Below are 20,169 nucleotides of genomic sequence, written 5' to 3' on the forward strand. Positions count from 1 at the left end.
AGGGTCAGAGGGAGAAGCAGACTTCCTGCTGAGCAGGGAGCCCGATGTGGGACTCGATCCTGGGACTCCAGGATCATGACCTGAGCCGAAGACAGTCGCTTAACTAACCGAGCCACCCAGGCGCCCTGCTTGTTTTTTGTTTGTTTGTTTTTAAACCAGAGATGAACCTACATAGAGTAATCAGCCAAAGTCCATAGTTTACCTTTGGGTTCACTCTCAGTGGTGTATATCCTATGGATTTGGACAAATGTATAATGACATATATCCATCACTGTAAAATCATACAGAGTATTTTCGCTGCCCTAAAAATCCTCTGCGCTCTGTCTCTTCACCTCTCTCCCCCCACCTATACTACAATCAATTTTTGTTGTGATAAAATATGCATAACAGACATGAAACCTTGCACCATTTTTAAGGGTCTAGTTCAGTGGCATTAAGCACATTGACACGGGTGTGCAACCATCCCTACCGTCTGTCTCCAGAACGTTTTCATCTTTCCAAACTAAAATTCTGTATCCATTAAACACTAAATCCTGCCAACTGCAAGAAAACCGACCTTTCTTCACCATAGCCTGGGAAAGAATCTTTCCGATTGCTCTGAAGAACTGCTGCAAAGATTGTTAGCTGCAGGGGATTATATATATAGAAGGGAGAGGGGTATCTGCTTGCAAGCATTTCTTTAAATACTTGAGCATCACAAGGTATAATTTGTTTCATTTGTAAAAATTAAGGTTTACTGATTTCCACGGAGACAAGAGAAAGACCCTCAGGTCATCTCAATACATTACGTTTTTTTTTTTTATCATATCTGATCGTTTAAAAATATTGCTTGTCTGCCTCTGCTTAACTGTTTTTTTGTTTTTTTCTGGTTTTGATTCTTCCTTGAGGTCACTTGAGAGGGTCACAGAAGGCTGACTTCAGTCACTTAGTGCAATTTTATTTTTTATTTTTTTTAAAGATTTTATTTGCTTATATGCCAGAGAGAGAGAGGGAGGGAGACAGAGAGAGAGAGCACACAAGCAGGGAGAACAGCAGAGGCAGAGGGAGAAGCAAGCTCCCTGCTGAACAGGGAGCCCGATGCAGAACTCCATCCCAGGACCCCTGGGATCATGACCTGAGCCGAAGGCAGACACTTAACCGACTGAGCCACCCAGGCACCCCAACTTAGCGCAATTTTGGTGCATGCCCCCCCATTTCCATTGCCTTTCCCCTTCAGCCCCTAATAACCTAATAACCTCTAATCCAATTCTAAGTACCTCATAGAATTGGAGTCATATAATACTTGTCCTTTTATGTCTGGCTTTTTTATTTAACATAATGTTTTCAAGATTCATCCATGTTGTGGCATGTGTCCGTGGTTCGTTTCTTTTTCATGGGTGAATAATATTCCATCATAGGGATACATCACATTGGTTTATCCCTTCATCCATTTATGGACAAGTGGGTTGTTTCCACCTTTTGGTTATTGTGAGTTATGCTGCTATAAACATGGGTATATAGGGGTGTCTGGCTGGCTCAGCTGGTGGAGCATGGGACTCTTGATCTCAAGGCTATGAGTTGGAGCTCCAGGTTGGGTATAGGATTGCTTTAAAAAAATCTTAAGAGCGGCGCCTGGGTGGCTCAGATGGTTAAGCGTGTGCCTTCAGCTCCGGTCATGATCTCCAGGTCCTGGAATGAGCCCCAGGTTGGGCTCCCAGCTCAGCAGGGACTCTGCTTCTCCCTTTCCCTCTGTCTCTCCCCCCAGCTTGTGCTCTCTCTCGAATAAATAAAACTTAAAAAAAAAAAATCTTAAGGAAAAAAATAGGTGTACAAATACACCAGTTTGGGTTTTTTTTTGAAGTTAGTGTTTTATGTTATAATTTATTTTAAGGCTTCTGCTTCTCGCTCTTTGGTATCATTATATTTAAAGCACATTTCTATAATCTCTATGGTCACTAGAACTGAATTTTTATTTTTATTTTTTTAATAACTGAATTTTAAAAATCCCATCTGAAAAACTTTGCCTTTGAATTGGAGTCAATCCATTTATATTTAATTACTGATATAATTGAATTTAAATCTGCCATCTTACAATTTAATTTATATTTTCTCCTTATTGTCCAGTGTTCCTTTTTCTACTTTCTTGAAAAATCTTGGAATATTTTATAATCCCTCTCTAAATTATTCAAACTTACAAAATTTTTTTCAGTTACCCTAGAGATCTCAAAATATATTCTTCTTTTTAGGATTTTATTTTATTTTATTTTTTTATTTTTTTTTTATTTATTTTTTTTTAAAGATTTTATTTATTTATTTGAGAGAGAGAGAATGGAAGAGACAGAGCATGAGAGGGGGGAGGGTCAGAGGGTAAAGCAGACTCCCTGCTGAGCAGGGAGCCCGATGTGGGACTCGATCCCGGGACTCCAGGATCATGACCTGAGCCGAAGGCAGTTGCCCAACCAACTGAGCCACCCACGTGCCCTTATTTTATTTTTTTAAAGATTTTATTTATTTATTTGACAGAGAGAGACACAGCGAGAGAGGGAACACAAGCAGGGGGAGCGGGAGAGGGAGAAGCAGGCTTCCCGCGGAGCAGGGAGCCCGATGCGGGGCTCGATCCCAGGACCCTGGGACCATGACCTGAGCCGAAGGCAGACGCTTAACGACTGAGCCACCAGGCGCCCCACCGTATGCCTTTTAAATCTCATATGATGCTATCCTTGCTGTTTTATACAGCCAACCTTAACTTAAATTTCCCTCGATTTTATTCTTCTCTTTGTATCTTTGGTCTTTTCTGCATCTCTGCTTCCGTCTGCATTATGTTTTTTTTTTTTCCCTTAATGTAGGGCAGCTGGTGATAAATTCTCTCAAATTCTTGCCTCAAGATGGTCCATTTCATTTTTATTTTTGGGGATATTTTTACTGGGTATAGAATTCTGGATTGGTACTTTCTCCTTTGCACTTTGAAGACATCATTCCATACTTTCTCTGTAGCCCGATCTTTTTATTGGGAATTCAACTATCATCATAATTTTTATTCTTTTCAAGCTAATAGGCACTCCTTACCCACCTCCCCAACACTGCTGAGTTTTTTTTAAAGACTTTATTTTTAAGTAATCTCTGTACACTCAGCATGGGACTCAAACTCACAACCCCAAGATCAAGAGTCAGATGCTCCACTGACTGAGCCAGCCAGGGGCCTCCCTTTTCTTGTTTTTTTGTTTTGTTTTGTTTTTGTTTCTGTTTTTATATTCCCTTCTCTTATACTCCACACATCATTTTGGATTTTTCTTCCCCTACCAACCTTCTAGTTCTTTGCTATTTACTTCAGCTGTGTGTAATCTGAGATTATTCATAAAAGCAAATAAAAAATTAGTTCTAAAGATGCTTTTCATCTCATGCTTCACCCCAGACTTTCTCTGCTGTTGCAGGGAGCAATCCTAGGGGAGCCCACGTGGCCATTAACACTGGTGTGTGTGCAAACCTGAATGTGGGAAGGTATCAAACTCTCTCAGCAGCCTCTGGTTGAGGGGTGATGGGGGGGCGCTCTTTAAAGATTTTTTTTTTAATTTATTTATTCATGAGAGACAGAGAGAGAGAGAGAGGCAGAGGGAGAAGCAGCCTCCCAAGGAGCAGGGAGCCCGATGCGGGACTCGATCCCAGGACCCTGGGATCATGACCTGAGCCAGAGGCAGACGCCCAACCATCTGAGCCACCCAGGCGGGGGACGCTCTTTAGTATAGCACAAGCACTTCCCCTTCTGGATTCCTGACTCCATTTTAGTGACGTTTCCCTTTATGCATTTTCACAAAATGATGGGGACTTCAAAAATACTCTATTCCTAGAGGGGTACCTGGGTGGCTCCTAGAGTCAAGCATCTGACTTAATCTCAGCTCAGGTCTTGATCTCGGGGTCGTGAATTCAAGCCCCCACTTTGTGCTTCAAATACTCTACTTAAAAAAGCAAAACAAAAACAACTCTATTCCTGGAGCACCCGGCTGGCTCAGTTGGTGAAGCATGTGACTCTGGATCTCCAGGTTGTGAGTTCCAGCCCCACACTAGTTGGAGAGTTTACTTAGAGAGAGAGAAAAAAATACTTTTCCTTTATGCTTAAAAAATAACTGTACTTCATGAAATTGTACATTTTCCAGCCAATGCTGTTATGTTAAAAATATCGCTTGCATGCCTCTGCTTAACTGGTTTTCCAGTGCTTGCTGTTCCAGATTCCTCCTTGAGGTCACTTGAGATGTCACAGAAGACTGACGTCAGTCACCTACACAGTTTTAGTGCACAAGGATCAGAATATGCCACCCCATAATCATTTTGTAATAAATGTGTCTATCAAATTTTAGGGGCCCAGGGCAGGCCACCTCAAAATGTGCCACTTTGGTATATCGATTATTTTATTTATTTATTTTTAAAGTTTTTTTTAGATTTTATCTATCTATTTTACATAGAGAAAACATAACCGGGGGGCGGGGGGGGGAGGCCGCAGAGGGAGAAGCAGACTCCCTGCTGAGCAGGGAGCCCCCACATGGGGTCTTGATCCCTGGATCCCAGGATCATGACCTGAGCCCAAGGCAGACGCTTCATCGCTTCATCGACTGACCCACCCAGGAGCCCCTATTTTTTTAGGTTTATTTATTCATTTTTTCAAGTGGTCTCTACACCCACCGTGGGGCTTGAGAATTCACAACCCCAAGATCTCAAGAGTCACATGCTCTATGGATTGAGCCAGCTAGGCGGCCAGGTCTGTTGGTTATTTTAGAATAAAAGTTACTGGGGCGCCTGGGTGGCTCAGATGGTTAAGCGTCTGCCTTCGGCTCAGGTCATGATCTCAGGGTCCTGGGATTGAGCCCCTCATCAGGCTCCCTGCTCAGCGGGGAGCCTGCTTCTCCCTCTCCCATCTCCCCCTGCTTGTGTGCTCTCTCTCTCTCTGTCAAATAAGTAAAATCTTTTAAAAAACAAAAACAAGAGCCGAGCTGAGATCCATCGAGGCGGCGTGTTCTCTCTGCCGTGAGCTTCCTTGCTAGCTGAATTCAACTGGGTGAACTATGAGTGGCTGAGTCAGATACAGATCCACATCCAAACAAAGAAAAGATGATCCAGGGTCTAACCAGCATGTGGGTGAGCAGCAAGCCAGTGATGAGCAACCGAAACAAAAGGAGGCACCACCTGAGAGTCAAGATATTCTACCTGATCAAGGGAAGGAAGTTGAAGGAGGACCTGTGGCTCAAGGACAGCACCTGGAAGCTGATCTCCAGGAGCTGCCTCGGGCAAAGGCTGGGGGTATAACTGAAGATGACCCTGATGTCAAGGGGCCAAGTCTACCCTTTTTAGAGCCCATTAAAATGCCGGAAGCGGGTGAAGGACTACTCCAGATTTAAACAAGGACAAGCTGAAACATGCAAACTACTCTTATGTGGGGTATTTCACTGTTGAATTTCTCTCAATAAAGTTCCACGAAGAAACAAAAACAAACAAACAAACAAACAAAAAACCCCAACCCCCAAAACCAAATTTGTTCCAAATCAAAACTCCCAAACACCTATTTTCCTTATCCTATAAATTCCTCACAAATGTACAGTCTCTTTGCCAAAAAAAGTATAAAAACCGCCTGCCTTGGTCATCTCTCTCCGTCTCCGTTTCATTAAGGAGCTTCTGTGCGCCCACGATGCAACTTTGTTGTTTTCTTGTTCATCTGTCTCGTGTAAATTTAGCTGGAAGACCCTGAAGGATGGAGGAAGAATTTTTCCTTCCTTACAAAATCATGATGTCGAGGAGAATGAAGGCAGGAGAAATGCAGATAAAATTAAATCCCACTGATAAGTACCTGAGCGAGGTTGAGTAGGACAGTCGTCAGGGAACTCACGGCCGCCTTAATGTCAATGCTTTGCTAGAGACTAAAAGCAACCTTACCGGGCGCCTGGGCGGCTCAGTTGCTTAAGCGACTGCCTTCGGCTCAGGTCATGATCCTGGAGTCCCGGGATCGAGTCCCGCGTCGGGCTCCCTGCTCAGCGGGGAGTCTGCTTCTCCCTCTGACCCTCCCCCCTCTTGTGCTCTCTCTTTCTCTCTCAAATAAATAAATAAAATAAAATAAAATAAAAGCAACCTTACCTTGACAACAGCCAGGCTTCCAGGACCCTCTAAGTCTTCTTTAACTTACAGAAATCCCTTTAGAGACTTGAACTCCACCTACCCACCCCCAACTTAAGAATATATGATCATTCCCAACTCACCACCCCAGTGCTGTTTGTGCCCACGGGTCCTGTCCCCGTGCTATAATAAAAGCACCGTTTTGCCCCATAAAATGTCTCAAAAATTCTTTCTCTTTCTCTCTACCCCCAACGTGGGTCTCAAACTCACAACCCTGAGCTCAAGAGTCCCACACTCCACCGATCGAGCCAGAATTCTTTCTTGACTGTTGAGCTCAACCACCCAGCATCAATTACATGGTACACCTCAAACTTACCTATATTATATATCAATAGTATCTCCAAAAAAGTTGGGGGAGAAGAAGAATATGCCACTCCAAAATACGTCACTTTGGCATAAGGATTATTTTGAGCAGGAGGCAATTGAGAATTGGGAGATGCAACAAGAGCTCTCTGTCCTTCCCTTGAATGCCTGAAAGCAAACCATAAATTTCTCTTTGAGGAAGGTACCTGTACTCCCTGCCCCCCAGCTCTGTACGGGGAAAGAAAAAGGACTCTTACTGTGGAAGGTGGGGAGTCAACACAAAGACGAATTTGCATAAACCGGCCTTACTAAAAGAGCCCATATCTTCCATTAGTCCCCCCTATTATTTCCTAGTCCCCTCCCTCGCTAGGTCTTGTCCCTTAATGCCCCAACCCTCTTTCCTACGGCTTGAGTTTCACGTCTTTCCTGTGAAACTATTAGTAAAAACCGTGTGCCTTTTCTCCTATGCATCTGTCTTCTGTTAGTTTAATTTGCAGGCCCCCAGGTGCTTAGCATGATGTGGGAAAGAAAGGCAAAGGAAAAATTAAACTTCCCTACTGCCTATAACCTACTGACAAGTCCTTGAAACAGGCAGGGTGACATTCCTCTAGAAACTCAGCTACCTCCATGTTAATACTTTGCTAAGGGCAAAAGGCAACTTTAGCCCGACCCCCAGAATTCTGTAAGTCTACTTTAACATATAAAAATTCCTTTGGAAACTTCCTTTATCTCTACCCCCAAGATCCATGTTGGCACTCATCCCCCAACCATATGACCCCCTGATACACATCTGAAGGGTCTCATGACTAAAGTTTTATTAGACGGTAATAAATGACCTTTTCCCAACAATAGCTAGCCCCCTCAAGGTCCTGGAAACCTTGCCTCCGAAATTCCTTAGAAACTTACGCTATCCCCACCCCCCTCCCAACGTGAAAGTATATAATGGGCCGCTCCTCAGGACCCCCGTGTGGCTCTTTCTGCCCACGGGTCCTGTCCCCGGGCCTTAATGAAGTCAGCTTTTTGCACCAAAGGTGTCTCAAGAATTCTTTCTTGGCCGTCGGCTTCAAACCCTAACGTCTTTCCTACACCAAACCTAAGAGGGAAGAGTTTTTCCTCCTCGATGTGGGAAAACGGTGCAAGAAATCACAAACACCATAGATCCTGTAACTCTGTTTCTTAATAACATTTTAGAAAGGGAAAATGACCGGGCGCCTGGGTGGCTCAGTCGGTTAAGCGACTGCCTTCGGCTCAGGTTGTGATCCTGGAGTCCCGGGATCGAGTCCCGCATCGGGCTTCCTGCTCAGCAGGGAGTCTGCTTCTCCCTCAGACCCTCACCTTTCTCTCTCTCTCTCTCATTTTCTCTCTCAAATAAATAAATAAAATCTTAAAAAAAAAAAGAAATGGAAAATGACTTTGTGTCATCCTATGGCCCTACTGCTTGATTTGAAAGTGACCCACTTTGAAAATAAAATGCAAAATCAAAGAAGCAAGAATTTCCCCAAGGCAGTTAATGATTTTCTCCTCTATCCTGACATTCGAAAGCATGGTTTTTTCATATCTATATTAATTGATCTTGCTTTACGCATGAGGGCTAAGATTTGGGGTGGGGGGCACCTGGGTGGCTCAGTCAGTTAGGCATCTGCCTCTAGCTCGGGTCATGATCTCGGGGTGGTGGGATCAAGTCCCACATCGGGCTCTCTGCTCAGCGGGGAGTCTGCTTCTCCCTCTCCCTCTCCCTTTGTGCTCTCTCTTTCTCAGAAATTAATAAAAAATCTGTAAAAAAATACACATGTGGCCTTTGTTTTGTTTTAGGAGGCAAACTAATGCTTAGAGATTGAGTATGTCTTTGCCAGCAATTTTTTAAACACAGGTTCACTGAGGGAATCATAATAAACTCACAAGCCAACAGGATATAGGCTAACGTCTCCAGTAAGCCCATAAAGAAATAACAGAGTCCAAACCAATGGCAGATCAATCACACTGTTGCTCCAGGCAAGAGGAGATGAAAGGGAATAAAGTCATTTAGTTGAGGTGTATTTTTGTACCTGTTGGTACTCCGGTGAGCTGACGCCCAGCTGCCAGGATGAAAGCGATGTCCCCTGATGTTGCTTAGAGTGTGGCACCTGCGCGGACAGCCTTTGGGGGCCGATGTTCCGTTTTCCACCTGTTGGGAAGAGTTGCCTTGACCTTGGCAGGAGCTAATGGCCCCAAGGTCCTCGGAGAGCTACTTAGAGCAGAGTCCCCTTGCTCAGATGCAACAGTTTCCACAGATTCTCCATATCTATGGTCTAAATGTCCCCTGGTCACCAGTTGCTTTTATGTTTTTATTGATAAGCCCCCGTTGGGGTTCCTCGGAAGCTGAGGTACAGAGAGCTTCCCAGTGACACGGATCACATGACGACATTCTGTCCTTCACTCTTACAGCAAAATGATTTTACTCTTTAAAAAAAAAATTTTTTTTTAAAGATTTTATTTATTTGACAGAGAGAGATACAGCGAGAGAGGGAACACAACCAGGGGGAGAGGGAGAAGCAGGCTCCCCGCGGAACAGGGAGCCCGATGCGGGGCTCGATCCCAGGACCCTGGGATCATGACCTGAGCCGAAGGCAGACGCTTAATGACTGAGCCACCCAGGTGCCCCCCGCAAAATTTTTATTTATTTATTTATTTGACACACAGAGAGAGGGTACAAGCAGGGAGAGGGGCAGAGGGAGAGGGAGAAGCAGGCTCCCCGCTGAGCAAGGAGCCTGATGAGGGACTCAATCCCAGGACCCGGGATCACGTCCCAAACCCCAAGGCAGAAGCTTAACCGACTGAGCCACCCAGGGGCCCCAAAAGGATTTTACTCTTAAAGAACAATTTCATTTTGGGGGCCCCTGACTGGCTCAGTTGATACAGCACATGACTCTTGGTCTCAGGGCCATGAGTTCAAGCCCCACCTTGGGCGCGGAGCTTACCAAAAGAAAAGGGACAATTTCATTTTTGTTAGAAACAAGTGGGATTTGAAATCATATCAAATGAATCTACAAGAGTCTTCCACTGTGTGCGGCACAGAGCTTCTAAATATCTTTAGAATCCCTGTGATGAGAGTGATAAAGGCGTTTTTGTTATGTTAATGCGTGACTATTGGAAAGCACCGAAGGATGGGGTTGGTTGCCAGGGGAACCAGCCATGTGTGGAGAGGGTTGGAACTTTCACCCGCCCCCCTGCACCCCCACCTCTGGGGAGGAGAGAGGGGCTGGAGATGGTATCCATCGTCAATGGCCAGTGATTTACTTAATCAAGGCTTTGTAAGGGAGCCTCCATAAAACCTGCAAAGGAAAGGGTTCAGAGAGCTTCCGAGCTGATGAGCCCCTGGAGATTGGGAAGGGAGTTGGTCTGGAGAGGGCATGGTAACTCTCTGCTTCCTTTCCCCAAGCCTGGTCCAATGCATCTCTTCCATCTGCTCTTCCTGAGTTCGGTCTTTTTATAACAAGCTGGCAATCTAGCAAGTAAAATGTTTCTGAGTTCTGTGAGCCGCTCTAGCAAATTAATCAAACCCAAGGAGGGGGTCTTAGGAACCTCTGACTTGTAACCAGCTGGTCTGCAGCACAGGTGACCACCCGGGCTGGTGGCTGGCGTCTGGAGGGGTGGGGACAGTCTTGTAGGACGGAGCCCTACCCCTGTGGCTTCTGACACATCTCTGGGTAGACAGTGTCAGAACTGCGTTGGATTGGGGCGCCTGGCTGGCTCAGTCAGTAGAGCGTGCGACCCTTGATCTCGGGGTTATGAGTTCAAGCTCCATGTTGGGTGTAGAGATTACTTAAAAATGAAATCTTGGGGAAAAAAAAGAATTGAGTTGGATTATAGGACACCCAGTTGGTGTCCCAAGAGTTGCTTGTGGGTGTCCCCCACCACACACATTGGAATTGGTACCAGAACTAGTTTAAGGGGAGAATCCATTTCCTTGCCTTTCCCAACGTCTAGAGGCTGCTTGGATTCCTTGGTTATGCCCCATCCTCCATCTTGAAAGTGCATCTTTCAACCATTGCTTCCAACTGGCATGTCTGTGGCCGACACTCCTCCTTCCTTCTTTCATTTATACAGACCCTTGTGATCACACGGCGCCCACTCAGAAAATGCAGGATAACCTTCCATCTCAAAGTCTTCAGCTTAATCATTGCTGTCACATCCCTTTTTTAAAAAATTTTTATTGTTATGTTAATCACCATACATTACATCATTAGTTTATGATGTGGTGTCCCATGATTCATTGTTTGTGCATAACACCCAGTGCTCCAGGCAGAATGTGCCCCCTTTAATACCCATCACCAGGCTAACCCATCCCCCTACCCTCCTCCCCTCTAGAACCCTCCGTTTGTTTCTCAGAGTCCATCGTCTCTCATGGTTCGTCTCCCCCTCCGACTTACTCCCCTTCATTCTTCCCCTCCTGCTAACTTCTTTTTTTTTTTTTCTTAACATATATTGCATTGCTGCCACATCCCTTTTGCCATGTAAGGGAACAAATCCACAGGTTTCAGGGATTAGGGCAAGGGCATCCTTGGAGCCATTATTCTGACTACCATAACAAGGTAATGATCTCCAAAGACATCTCTATTAAATGATTTTACTTACATTTACATAAAGATTGAGAAATCCAGGATCGAAAAAAATGAGCCAAGAACATGAGTGGAAGGAAAGCTATGGCCTGTGGACTGCAGCCTCACAGGGGAGAGAGAAAATCGGGACCACAACAGAAAGCAAAGGCAATTTTGTCTTCACATGGTTGAATCTGATGATGTCTTAAGTCCATGATGGATCTGGACATGTGTATCTTCCAAATGCGGAAAGCATTTATCTGTCTTCACAGGAGGAAAAACCAACAGAGACAGGGGAGTAGCTAAAATGCAAAGGAAAGTGTGTGTTTGAAAAATTCTCATGGGTAATTCTCTCTACACAAACTCTGGGGGAAGGCAACTGCTCGAACATCGTTTTCTGATGAGACTTTGTTTCAGCGCTAATTTTAAGAATTGTTCATTTGCATATTGATGGCCAGGAGACATACAGAAATGACTTGTTTATTACCCATATTTCTGTTGTCCTTGCTCCACCTCAATTAAGCTTTAGAAATTAAATATCTATGTGGCTTCAAGACATCTTCTAGATCTGGTGTTCAGTGGCTTATTAATTATTCATAGATTGAAGGTCTTCATTCCAATTTTATCCCAAAACAAGTTTTAACACTTTTTTCCCCACAATGTGTTGAAAGTTGCCATCTCAAAGAAGCAATGCTATTGTGTAGAATATGAAACGCTTTATCACAGTGCGAGTAATACTAGAAAGACCATTGGCTTTGGTATCGGATATATCTAGACCTGAGCTGTCCATTAGGGTAGCTGCTGGTCACATGTGGCTATTTAAATTTAAATTAATTAGGGATGCCTGGCTGGCTCAGTTGATGAAGCATGGGACTCTCGATCTTGGGGTTGTGAGTTTGAGCCCCACATTGGGTATGGCGATTACTTAAAAATAAAATCTTTAAAAAAAAATTTTTTTTAAGATTTTATTTATTTATTTATTTGAGACAGAGACAGCTAGAAAGGGAACACAAGCAGGGGGAGTGGGAGAGGGAGAAGCAGGCTTCCCCGCGGAGCAGGGAGCCCGATGCGGGGCTCGATCCCAGGACCCTGGGATCATGACCTGAGCCGAAGGCAGACGCTTAAAGACCGAGCCACCCAGGCACCCCCCCCTTTTTTTTTACATTTTAAAAAACATTTTTAAAAAATTAAATACACTTAAATGAATTTAAACTCGGGATGTCTGGGTGGCTCCCTCCTCCTTCTTTTTAATATTTTAAAGTAATCTTAGGACATCAATATTTGAGCAATTCACAGAGGGTGGTAGCCTTTCTAGGAATCGGCCAAGACTCCTTCATGTGGAGTTCTGAACTCCAGCTACAGGTGTTCAGAGGAAGTGGGAGGACACCGTGGTTCGAGGATGTGGGAGGTGAGGATGGACATCATTTCCCCTCCCTGCCTCCTGCAGACAAGTCCCGGGGAATTGACGTCTGACCCTGCTCTCTGCTTGGGAAGGATGAGCTGGCCACTTAGCAGGGACACTGGCAGTCATGTGAAGAAATGTATCATTATTCATAAATGAAGTCACCAATGATAATTTTTTCTAATTTTTCCGAAGTCTGAACCTCACTACTGAGAACACTAACACGACTCTCTGATATATCCCATGGATGATTTGTACATTTGAAAACCACCCACAATCTTGGATATTATCACCCCGGTTTTTGTTCCCATCTACTTTCTCCAAATGGTGAATCCCACCATAAGAAATGCCAAAGCATATTTCTCAAATACCCTGTGGAATAATTTGGAGATCTTCTCTACCAAACACTTGCTGAACTAGGAGGGTGCATGCTAAAATCTGATCAGGATGTGTCCTAGGGCAGCGATTCCAAATCTTGCTCTCACGTTAGAGTCATATTTGAAAAATTCCTAAGATCAGGGCACCTGGGTGGCTCAGTTGTTAAGCGTCTGCCTTCGGCTCGGGTCGCGATCCCGGGGTCCTGGGATCGGGCCTCGCATCCGGCTCCCTGCTCTATGGGGAAGCCTGCTTCTCCCTCTCCCACTCCCCCTGCTTGTGTTCCCCTCTCTCGCCGTGTCTCTCTCTGTCAAATGAATAAATAAATAAAATCTTAAAAAAAAGAAATCTAAAAAAAAAGTTAAATAGAATTACCATACGACTCAGCAATTTTTTTTAAAGATTTTATTTATTTATTTGAGAGAGAGAGAATGAGAGAGAGAGAGAGCACGAGAGGGAAGAGGGTCAGAGGGAGAAGCAGACTCCCCGCCGAGCAGGGAGCCCGATGTGGGACTTGATCCCGGGACTCCAGGATCATGACCTGAGCCGAAGGCAGTCATTTAACCAACTAAGCCACCCAGGCGCCCACGACTCAGCAATTCCACTTCTAGGTGCATACCCAGAGGAATTGAAAACAGGTCTTCATAGAAAAACTTGTACATGAATGTTCACAGTAAGACTATTCATAAGAGCCAAAAGGTAGAAACAACTCAAGTGTCCATCAATGGGTAAACACAATGTGGTTATCAATACAGTGGAATATTATTCAGCCATAAAAAGGAATGAAGTACTGATAATGTGCTTCCACATGGATGAATCTCGAAAACACCATGCTAAGGGAAAGAAACCATTCACAAAAGGCAGCATATAAATGACTTTGTTTCTGTGAAATGTCCAGAATAGGCAGATTAATGGTTACCAGGGGCTGGAAGAGGGAGGGATGGGGAGTGACTGATTAATGAGTCTGTTCAGGTGTTTCATTGTGGGGACAAATTCAGGAACCATTTAATTAAGAGGATTATGTTACTAAGTTCTTTTTTTTTTTTATAAAGATTTTATTTATTTATTTGACAGAGAGAGACACAGCAAGAGAAGGAACACAAGCAGGGGGAGCTGGAGAGGGAGAAGCAGGCTTCCCGCTGAGCAGGGAGCCCAACGCGGGGCTTGATCCCAGGACCCTGGGATCATGACCTGAGCCGAAGGCAGACGCTTAACAACTGAGCCTCCCAGGCGCCCCTTATAGAAACATTTAAATATGAGTATCAGTGGGGTGACTATCTGGCTCAGTTCGTAGACCAGGCAACTCTTGATCTGCAGGTTGTGAGTTCGAGCCCCACATCGGGTATAGCGATTACTTGAAAATAAAATCTGAAAAAATAAAACAGAGTGTCAGTAACCACACGTCTCCCTGGGAAAATATTAGGTTATAAATAACAGGAGGCAGGATTTCTTCATTTAAGAAGCGGAGGTCCCTATTTCACATCTGACTAAGCCCAGGGCCCCTTCCCTTTGGAGTACTCCTTCCCAAATGAACAGAACCTAGAGCGGCCTAGGGACAACAGAGCCACCAACCCTGTCTTCCCCGTCCTGTATCCAGGGGAAACCGAGATTTCGCTGGTAAGCCCTGCAGAAAAAGAGCAGGTGGTGTGGTCTTAGGGGAGGGAGGGACAAATGGAAATAGCTTTTAGGGGCGGATTGCCTACTTCTAAGCTCCTTTTGCAATCAGCAACAGAGGGGAAGTGGGTTCTCGTGACCTTCGGAAGCCGAGGTCATTGTGGGTAGATCTGAGCCCGAAGAAAGCAAAATTAAACTCAGTTTTGCAGAGTTTATAATAGGCTCACACAACTGGGTGTTATGCACAAACAACGAATCATGGAACACTACATCAAAAACTAATGATGTAATGTATGGTGATTAACATAACAGTAAAAAAGAAATATAATAGGCTCACACAAACCTTTCTTTTAAATAGAGGCGATTACACCCACAGTAGGATACTTTAAATAAAACTGAGGCTGTACATGAAGCTCCCTCTGGAAGGCATCTAGCCCCTCAGCTGTGACTGCTGTCCAGAAACTGGCCTTAATCCTCCTGCATTATTCATAGATTTCGAAATGTATTATTTGAAAATTTCTATTTGTTTAGTATCATGCTGTAATCCATGTTTTAAGCAATTTGGTTTTTAATCTTTTTTGCTTTTTTTGTATCTGTTCATGTTTACCATGTGGTTCTAATTAATTCCTGGGGGGAGAGGTTTTTTTATTTTTTTATTTTGTTTTTTTAAAAGATTTTTAATTTATTTATTTGACAGAGAGAGAGAGACACAGTGAGAGAGGGGACACAAAGCAGGGGGAGTGGGAGAGGGAGAAGCAGGCTTCCCACAGAGCAGGGAGCCCGACGCGGGGCCCGACGCGGGGCCCGACGCGGGGCCCGACGCGGGGCCCGACGCGGGGCTCGATCCCAGGACCCTGGGATCATGACCTGAGCCGAAGGCAGACGCTTAACGACTGAGCCACCCAGGCGCCCCTATTTTGTTTTGTTACAAGTAGACTCCACATTCAACGTGGGGCTTGAGTTCATGACCCTGAGATTAAGAGTTGAGTGCCCTGTGAGCCAGCCACACGCCCTAATTAGTTCCTGTTAATTGCTCTATCAGGTTAATTAGTGATGGCATCATGATTGATGTATTCATTCTTTTGATGATTGACATTTGGCTAGTTACAACTTTCTTCCCAAGAGCAGGCAATAACACAATCAACTTTTTCTGCACATTTCCGGGTGCCTATAGGAGACTCTGGGAATGGGGTTGCTGATCCGAAGCCATTCAATACTTGAATCTTTTTTTTTTTCCTAGATGTAGCCAAATTATCCTCCAAAGTGGTTGTGTTTTCTCCAAAATCTACTCACTACCAGTTATGAGTCTCTGTTGCTTCACCTCTTCATTTACCCTTGGTTTTGTCCTATTTTCTTATTTTCATCGCTATTGTGGATGAGAATAGTCTCTCATGGTGGTTTTCATGGGCATTCCCATGATCACCAATGAATCAATCTTTTCCAGGCTGGCTCAGTCAGAGGAGCCTGTGACTTGGTCTCAGGGCTGTGAGTTCGAGCCCCATGTTCGGTGTAGAGATTACTTAAGTAATCAAATTAAAAAAAAAAATCTTTTTGTGTGGACACTTGTGTTTTTTCTTAGCTGGGCATTTGCTTACCAAAGCCTTGGGTGCAAACGAAATGAATGAGGGTTCCCTATGAGAACTCCCAAGATACACGTCACAGAATTCCCCTAATTTCGGGCCTCATCCGGGGAGCGCACATAAGGACTGGCTATCCGGTGCTCTGAGCCTGCCCTGGACATCATAAATGACTGTGGGGTGTCCGAGACACGTAAAAAGGATGGAGACCGTCCCTGGAGGTCACAGCCCAGGGAAGCCTCCTCCAGAAGCCGCACATACCTGCCCACAAATCCCTGGATATCAGTTTGCACCCTTGACTATGGTTGAGCTACCTAAAATATTCATTCAGTGCTAGTCCAGAGGACGGGGAGGGTTGGGTGTCGGCTGCAGGGCAGAGTGGTTATTCCTGCCGGCCTGACTTTTTGGTGTCCTAGGGTGTTAGGCCACTCTCTCACTCTAGGACGGGTCGCCAAGGGACACCTTGGTTAGGGGACGGAGAGCTGGCATGTGGGGATGCCCTCATAGGCATCTCTCTATGACACGGACGGGAACGTACTGGATTCCTGAGATGGGAAATAGGCCATCCTCGAGGGGACTCTTCTGGACCGAGTACTGCAAAATTGGGTAATTTCCCCTCGTAAAACTTTTCTAGTGTGTTGTGTGGGTTAAAAGCTATAGGTTCTTCAGCAAGGTAAAATAATGAGTGACCTCTGCAGCCCGACCTCCAAGGCAGGGTATTTCGGTCCATATGTCAGGCACCTATGTATAGCTTAGGAGGTGAGGGGGGAAGCCTGGGGTGATGGGAGGGGACCCTAGCATCCCTCCTATGGGGCCTTTAACAGTGGCGGCGATCACAGTGATTGTGTTCAGGGGATGCCTTGGGTCACTTTGACACCAGGAACCTCTGACATACTCCGTGTGGAACGCCACCCAGGAGTCGCTGGGTTTTTTTTGGGGGGGTGGGTAATGGACCTTCTCTCTTCTCTCTTGGGGTGCCACCGGAAACAATTCGGTTCGAGAAATTTAGGAAAGAACTGAGCTCCTGTAACACCACATGGCCTCAGTGGGATCTATCCGTTAAGATCTCCTCTGCAGGACACAGGCAAATGGACCTAGGGGACCTTCATTGCTCTACACCAGGACCCCGACCTAAGGGCCTCTTGCAGAATGTGTTTGCCGGAACAGGTCCGACTAATAAACTCCCTCCTGACATATTGGATGGTAATTATCTAAGTAGACCTCCTCAAAATAAGCCCAGGTTGCTTGGGACGCCTGGGTGGCTCAGTCGGTTAAGCGTCTGCCTTCGGCTCAGGTCATGATCCCGCGGTCCTGGGATCGAGTCCCGCATCGGGCTCCTTGCTGAGCACGGAGCCTGCTGAAATACAGGCCCGCCCTAGCAAAGGGGATGCTGGCTCTCGCTCTTCTCACTGCTCCTCCTGACAGATGTGGGAGCTTCTCCATCTCAGGGTTAACGGCTATAACTGGAACCAACTGTTTCTAGTTAGTCTAGCCCAGGACGGGGACTTTCCAGAATATTCCCAAACAGCTGCCGAAACTCCCCTTGTATCCGGTTCATTCCGTGTCTTCTCCGGCCTGACATGGACAGCCTAATCTCACTTTGGAGGAAAAACAAATGAACAAAAATCTGTGTCTGCTCAACCGTCTCGGCTGCCAGGTTTTAGGACCGGGAACCTTCTTCTTCTGCCTCCGGCCGGCTCTGTGCCCCTTCTGTTCCCTCCCCCTTCTTTCTCCTCTTCCTGTTTCTGCATCATCTTGGGTGCCGCGGGCCTTTGGACACCATTCACTTCAGATTTCCCCACCAGTGCCTCAGGTAAAAACTGATAATGGGAAACAAACCGATTGGCTTCTTTTTATTTTTTTGAGATTTTTTTATTCATGAAAGACAGAGAGAGAGAGAGAGAGAGAGAGAGAGAGGCAGAGGGAGAAGCAGGCTCCTGGAGCCCGACGCAGGACTCAGTCCCAGGACCCTGGGATCACGCCTGAGCCGAAGGCAGACGCTTAACCCAATGAGCCACGCAGGCGCCCGAAACTGATTGGCTTCTAAAAGAGAACCCAGGAGGAATATAATTTGGTATTTAAACTATTTAAGTTCGTTGGTTTAATTAAACTAAAACATGTCTTGAAAATTATTAATATTAAATCTGAAACTTATTCTACCAAGATTTACTGAAAGTCAAATAAGCTCATGATCTCTGTTGCAGTTTTTTTTTCTTTTCTTTTTTTATTATGTTAATCACCATACATTACATCATGAGTTTTTGATCTAGTGTTCCAGGATTCATTGTTTTTTTTTTTTTTTTAAGATTTGATTTATTTGAGGGGCGCCTGGGGGGCTCAGTCCTTAAGCGTCTGCCTTCGGCTCAGGTCATGGTCCCAGGGGTCCCGGGATCGAGCCCCGCATCGGGCTCCCTGCTCCGCGGGAAGCCTGCTTCTCCCTCTGCCACTCCCCCTGCTTGTGTTCCCTCTCTCGCTGTGTCTCTGTCAAATAAATAAACTGAGCCACCCAGGCGCCCCTTTGTTGCAGTTTGTGAGCAAAAAGATAATTTAAAATGATGGTTAATTTTCTCTCTCAGAGATTTCATGGGGAATTGTTAAGAGAGCTTTTTAAAAGTCATTGGATGGCTCAGTCGGTTAAGCAACTGCCTTCGGCTCAGGTCATGATCCTGGAGTCCCTGGATCGAGTCCCGCATCAGGCTCCCTGCTCAGTGGGGAGGCTGCTTCTCCCTCTGGCCCTCACCCCACTTGTGCGCTTGCTCTCTCTCATTCTCTCTCAAATAAATAAATAAAATCTTAAAAAAAAAAAAGTCGCTGGTAATCTGAAACTTTAAAGTTTTGCTTGGATGATAAATTGGGATTAAATTCATTGGACATCCAGGTCTTCTCCAAACAGGATAAGGTACTAAAGCATTGATTACTGGACGTAGACTTACGCTTTTGACTTCTTATTGCAAAAAAATAAGATAAAATATTTGAATCTGTTAGTAAACATGCTTTGTGCTTAACTGATTCATAAATTTGCCATCTAAAGAGTTCTGCTATAACAGTTCACCATTGATTACTACTTAATTTTCACTGGAGATTAAGGTTGCTAAAAGTTAAAATTCTGCTAAGTGTAATTAAGACTGATGGGAATAAGGAAAGTAACTCTGTATGTAGAAAAGTAGGAGATATATAAGCAAGATGTAAGGAATGGGAATACATTTTTGTTAAAGGTAAAAGAAGGTAATTTTGTCCTAAATAAGACTGGTTGAGAAGAAATGGCTTGGGACAAAATCTGAATGCAAAGGAAAGTTGTAGAAGGCTTATGAAGGGAAATCTTTGGGAAAAGATTTCATATGTGGTCAGGATGGACTAAGATTGAAATGAATGGATTTTATTTATTTATTTATTTATTTATTTATTAGATTTTATTTATTTGTCAGAAAGAGAGAGCACAAACAGGGGGAGTGGCAGGCAGAGGGAGAAGCAGGCTTCCCACTGAGCAAGGGGACGGCTGTGGGACTTGATCCCAGGACTCCGGGATCATGACCTGATCTAAAGGCAGTCGCTTAACCAACTGAGCCACCCAGGCACCCAAGTTTTGGGTTTTATAATGATCTGTAATCCTATGTAGGCATGTGCTTTGCAACTTTCTGAGGTTTTTAACCAACTTCCCCAAGATTTAAATTATAAATGAAGTCTTTTGGACCAATTAGGCTTGTTTATTTGGTGTTTTAAGTTACCTGGAAAGCACCATCGAAAGTATAATGATAAGCCTTAGGTTATGTTGTGTGGGTACATGCTCTAACTATTCTAGGGACGATATGCAATTCCTAAAGTTTTACTATGTTCTGGTAATAAGGTCATCACTTAACATTGTAATTATTAAAATGTATGTCCAGGGCGCCTGGGTGGCTCAGTTGGTTAAGTGTCTGCCTTTGGCTCAGGTCATGATCCCAGGGTCCGGGGATCGAGTCCCGCATCGGGCTGTCTGCTCTGCAGGGAGCCTGCTTCTCCCCCTGCCTCTGTCTCTCATGAATAAAAAAAAATTAGTAACATGGGACTAAATGAACAAGAAAATGATAATAGTTTTGTGACTGTTGTTTAAAACATTGCCAGTTTTCGGGCGCCTGGGTGGCTCAGTTGGTTAAGCGACTGCCTTCGGCTCAGGTCATGATCCTGGAGTCCCGGGATCGAGTCCCGT

At 44.9% G+C, this 20,169-nt stretch overlaps 1 protein-coding gene and 1 long non-coding RNA gene across 10 annotated transcripts in view; one reads left to right on the forward strand and one right to left on the reverse strand.

The window, feature by feature from the left end:
* Nucleotides 1–5,623: 5,623 nt before the first annotated feature.
* The window catches only part of LOC141371431 (uncharacterized), a 49,492-nt gene continuing 34,946 nt past the window's right edge, over nt 5,624–20,169 (reverse strand). Inside the window, exons 3-4 of one of the 2 annotated variants that reach the window (XR_012376387.1) lie at nt 6,452–6,606; nt 5,624–5,709 (exon numbers count right to left, since the gene is read on the reverse strand). This is a non-coding gene — a long non-coding RNA (uncharacterized lncRNA). Of the gene's footprint in view, nt 5,710–6,451; nt 6,607–13,846; nt 14,161–20,169 lie in introns of those variants that run through there. The other variant, XR_012376385.1, reaches the window with a different exon arrangement.
* The window catches only part of CARD8 (caspase recruitment domain family member 8), a 36,281-nt gene continuing 30,413 nt past the window's right edge, over nt 14,302–20,169 (forward strand). For 7 of the 8 annotated variants that reach the window (XR_012376384.1, XM_073886611.1, XM_073886612.1 and 4 more), the window contains exon 1: nt 17,710–17,796. The gene's annotated coding sequence lies outside the window, so the exon portion shown is untranslated. Of the gene's footprint in view, nt 14,410–17,709; nt 17,797–20,169 lie in introns of those variants that run through there. The other variant, XM_025849691.2, reaches the window with a different exon arrangement.

This window comes from Callorhinus ursinus, unplaced genomic scaffold (assembly GCF_003265705.2).
Source record: "Callorhinus ursinus isolate GAN/ISIS: 27379988/994484 unplaced genomic scaffold, GSC_fseal_2.0 scaffold71, whole genome shotgun sequence".
NCBI classification, from domain to species: Eukaryota; Metazoa; Chordata; class Mammalia; order Carnivora; family Otariidae; genus Callorhinus; species Callorhinus ursinus.